Below are 5,244 nucleotides of genomic sequence, written 5' to 3' on the forward strand. Positions count from 1 at the left end.
TTTGAAAACGATTATTAATTTTCAAGATTTTGAAAATAGGATAAAACATAACGGGTTGAATGTGCCGGAGTTCAACAGCATAAAATGGAATGGTCACCTTAGTTGGTAATCTGAGGAAAATTGACGAAGCAATAAGAGCAACTGGCCAAGAAGGAATATCACTGCTTTTAGAAAGACGGGAACACGCATAAGCTAATAGAAACAGTATAACTTAGCCAAAGAAATGCAGAACCTAATGATTTCTTATTATAAGAGCAACGTCTGTATATAAATAGCCAAGATGTATCAACTCAAAGGATATGTGAGACAACGTAACCATGGCTGGGGAACTTGTTATAGAAGATGAAAAGAGAAAGATACGGGGTGATTGGGAAGGACAAACTACACCAAATGAATGATACGAGGTAGATATAAAAATATCAAGTTTATTTGTTTCTCTATCACTCTCTTCATATATATATACATATATATATATAAATATATATATACATATATATATACATATGCATATATATATATATATATATATATATATATATATATATATATATATATATATATATATATATATATATATATATATATATACTGTATATATCCACTCAATCATGAATCTATAAATCAAAAGGGTGTAACCTTCTAGCTGGTGCCAGCCGTCCCAATAGCGAACTATCATAATATACATATACATATATATATATATATATATATATATATATATATATATATATATATATATATATATATATATATATTCACTTATAGAAAGATTGCTTTCCCACACCAATGTGCAATGTTTATTCGAAGTATCATTTATTAAAGTCTCAATAGGCTTTAAAAAGGAAGAATAAATAGGGTGTAAAATACTGGATTGTCGAGGAAATGAAACGGAACAAACGTGCGTAGAGACTGAAATAAAAAGATGCCCTTGCATAAAAAAAAATTGAAAAAAAAAAAACTAACTACAAGCTTAGGAAACAATTCAATTCAGAAACTGCACTGAGGAGAATAAGGAACTTCACTTTATATGGGGTACTAGTCAAAAGAAGGGAAAAAAAATCTACTATGAAAATAAGAAAAAAGTATGCTAGTTCCCTTCCGTCTTCTTTAACCTGTAGGCTTTTCTAAATAAGCTAAATATCCCAAATATTGAAGGCTATGTACTTAATGTCCATCATAGTTTTGAATAAGAGATTAGCCAGCATAAAATTATTGTTGAATATGCGCCTATCATGACTTGAGAGCATTCACTTATTCGAAGTTGACGCGATTTCTTACGAAGATTCTGATTGGTTAAGGGAGTCAAAGAGTAGCGCGATTCCTAAGCTCATTCCACGACGAAGCTTTTGGTTGGCTAAGGCTAGGAGTCGTGTCTGATGTCACCCCTCTTCCATGTAGGCTACAGTAATAGTCTCCTGTAGTGCTAAAAACGTTCACTATATTTTATTTAGCTCAACTGTAACACAAAATAGGCAAAATTCAATAACATTAAAGGATTAAGCAATGGTTTTATAATACATTGTGAGTTTTGACATTCAAAGGGTACAAACACAGTAATTACGGCAAGACCGTGAGTGTATGCCAAAGAAAAATTCATACTCTATATCCAATTTCACTTGGCGATTTTTATATGAAATTTATGATAAAGACTGATATTGGTACATACATTTCTCCAGAACTCGATGACTTTCTTTTTTATCAGATACTTCGATATTTGAGGAGACATGGAAGTTTTGTATTCATATTTATTTCATACAACCATAACTCACTAAGCTTGTGTTGTTTCCTTTAGGGTCGTCAAGAGTAAAGAGCCGCATTTGTGATCCAATGCATTTTTGCCAGATGAGCTAAGTTTTATCCAATTATTATTTTTATACGATTATTCACCCTAAACTGCTACATGAAAGGCATAATATGGCCACATAAACGTTTTTGCTCTGAATGGTAAAAAACTTGAATTCTGTCCATTTAAAATCTAACATTATCTTTTGTGGGTAACGAGGGAGACGTTCGATACCCCACAATTCAGGCGGCAAATTCAGACCCACAAGAACTTTCAAATTCAACCCTATAGACTGCTCTTGCCTTTACAGTAATCAATACTGATGAGGGTGATACTTGCAGAGGTAATGAGGACTTTGGTATTCATAAGTTCACAATAAAAAAAAAAAAGATTGTTACTCAACAACACAAAGCGCCTTGATTATATTTTTTCAACAATATCTGAAGTATTCATTCTTTTCTATATGTTTGATTCTGCTTCTATTCAAGTTTTTGTGTGGATTTCAATAATCAGGCCTTCTTTTAACGAAAACCTTCTCTTTTCTACGTATGACCTTTCCATTTCGTTGAGATTTGCTTCGAAAATTTATGGAAATTCTGTCTTGTTCCTACTGTATGTTCCCTGCACTTTTTGGTTAGTGAAATCGGCATTATTTTCATATCATTATCTCACTAACCTTAACTCGGAATTTTATCTTCTTAAAGATATTTACAAACAGTACAGCTGTCGTTTAAACCTTGACTGCCTCTTATACTGTACTTATCTTACATCCATTATATCTATTATTCACAGAAACTCATCTTGTTCCAGTTACTTTATAACCGCAGACTCTCTTCTAAAAATTTCTCATTAATAAACTAGGAGATAATAATAATTTTGTGCTATAAATAGAGCTTACTTCACAACTCTCTTTTCTCTTATTACAAAGTTGAACATTTACTTTTATCATAACTTCAAATTACAGAAAAATTATAATAATTTACTTAACCATATCAACAACACTTTTAAAAAAAAATCTCGTACCATTTTAATATTACGCCTTCTCTGGGTCCAAGTATATCATAAACAACTGTTTTATTTGCATTCAAGCTTAGGCTATAAAAGTCTTTATGAGCACTTAGTCCTTCCTTTGTTTCTCAGTAATATTTTTTTTTTTCATTACTGTTTGTGGGACTGATAGATAAAAAAAAATCGTGGTTACTGAATATAGGATTAGGCATTTCCGCAGGCTACTTGTCAAATGCTAACTTATAATATTAAAACTTTTTATAAACATTGTAGGTAAACTAAGGGGAAAAAAATCCTTACATATATCCCAAAAGCGGCCATAGTAAACACTGGTATAACTTAAAAAAGCAAATAAACCTATTTCACTGGGACATTTGTTATCAAGGAAATGATGTAGGTTAAAAGGAGTTCAAAATCTGATGGCACCCTAAATATCTCTTCTTATTTTAACGAATTTTTTTTCTTCTCTGTGTTGAGTGTTTAATCAACAATGTAAAAGACATGCATTTTAAACTTACCATACCCATTGCCTAAGAAACTGTCAACATTTTACATGTCTAGGAGTAGGAGAGAGAGAGAGAGAGAGAGAGAGAGAGAGAGAGAGAGAGAGAGAGAGAGAGAGAGTAGGACTGAACGAGGCAGAAATAGGAAGAAGTGTGGGAGAGCCATGGTGGTGAGGGCTGTGTGAGAGTTAGAGAGAGAAGGAGGGGGTAAAGAGAGCACCAGAATTTCTGAAACAAAAAATAGAAAATAAAAGTCACACCGTAAAAAGGGCATCATAAATAAACAAATAGAAAAAATCTGAAAGGCAAAATTAATACACACGATAAAAACAAGATCCAAATCTGAAACAAACATGATAATTAATGTCTTAATGATACATAGAACTGAATATCTGCAAAGAAATGGGTTAAGCATACCTTATATGAATATCCCTTGTGCTTGCAATAAACATGAAGGACAAAAAGGCCGTTCAATGACAGTTACATGCTGTCTGCAGTGGTGGTAATTACTGGGCCGACCTTGATCTCTTGGGCTAGAATGATAACGAGAAAACCGGTTGGTTGGTTGTGTAGGATTATTGATACTGTGTGCTGGTAGTTGAGAGATTTGTCTGCAGTCTAATTAGCTCTTCCATTGCATTGAACGATTTGGAAGCGGGTGTAGATCTGCAGATACTGATCTATAGACTGGCAGTATATTGAGCTATAATGATGTACGGCAGTGAGGATTGCAGTGGTTGACCAGAACATTGCACTTAATATCTTTCCTGTCTCCCAAATAGAACACAGAAGCGCAGTGGTTAAAAGGCTTAAACAGGCATCGTCAATTAATTGCTCTTCGAGTCTGACCAGCAGTAATTCCGATACCAGTATGAACCTGGAATAACATCCAGAAAATTTCTGGGATTCTAAAGTTATATTCAAATCAAAATAGATCAAATTAAAATAAAAGCCTTATTTTTTTCCTATTTATGAGCTTTTCTTTAGAAAATTTTTAATTTGCTCTTAATGAAAAATAGAAGCACTATGTAATGAACGGCTCTAAATGCATCACTCGCGCTTTCTGAGCCTGTCTCAAACTATTCTTGACCAATCTCGCAAACACAATCCTTCATTTCACACACTTGATCACAGATACAGATGGAGACTTGAAAGGTACCTGTTCTCCATTGAACTCTCTCGCGGCGAGTGAATGAGTCGATACAATCCTGCCGACTGAGCTCCTCTTTCCCGGTTCGCATATCGCAACTTTAAAATTTATTGTATCTTCTTTCTGGGAACATTTACTTAGATTTCAGGGACGATATGTGAGTGAAATCAAAGTTTATAATTTATCTATAATGATTATTCACAATCACTAATATATGAAGGCGGGAATTATATACATAGTCTAAGGTTACACGATGTGGCGGTATTCGGCAACCGAACTTTTCTCAACCGTCGTACTACACTAGCGTGACCTGCCACAGAAATGTTTTCAGTTGGTACACACTTTGCAGAAACTTTCGTCTGAAATATAATTTTGCTTCCTCTTGTTCATTGGCACTGTAAAACCAATCCTTGATCCGGGCGTGGTATTACATATCATAGCGGAAACATTTTGTGTTCTGGGATTCTAATTACGGTATGCAATCGCCTATCACTAAAGGAATGAACAAATTAACAGCCTATAATCTGTGTTGAACCATTCGAAACTGAAAGAGAGAGAGAGAGAGAGAGAGAGAGAGAGACAGAGAGAGAGAGAGAGTGCAACTCCATTTATCTGATATCACGTAAAATATTAAAAGAACACATCTTTTGCATTTTCGACTGATCCCTAAAGAAATTATAGAATACCCTCCTATGTAACTCTCTGCCTTCTTCTTCAGATTTATGCTTTAAAATAACACGTTAAACCCCGGGGTTTTATCCAGTATATGAAAATAAAATGGTTTCATTACTCCATCGCAG

General features: G+C 33.9%; 1 protein-coding gene across 1 annotated transcript in view; it reads right to left on the minus strand.

Annotated features, from left to right (window-relative positions):
* LOC137645810 (cell adhesion molecule Dscam1-like) overlaps positions 1-4,473 on the minus strand; it is a 248,653-nt gene extending 244,180 nt beyond the window's left edge. Inside the window, 1 exon segment of the mRNA XM_068378765.1 lies at positions 3,712-4,473. The gene's annotated coding sequence lies outside the window, so the exon portion shown is untranslated.
* Between the last annotated feature and the right edge of the window lie 771 nt (positions 4,474-5,244).

Source organism: Palaemon carinicauda, chromosome 8 (assembly GCF_036898095.1).
Source record: "Palaemon carinicauda isolate YSFRI2023 chromosome 8, ASM3689809v2, whole genome shotgun sequence".
NCBI lineage: Eukaryota > Metazoa > Arthropoda > Malacostraca > Decapoda > Palaemonidae > Palaemon > Palaemon carinicauda.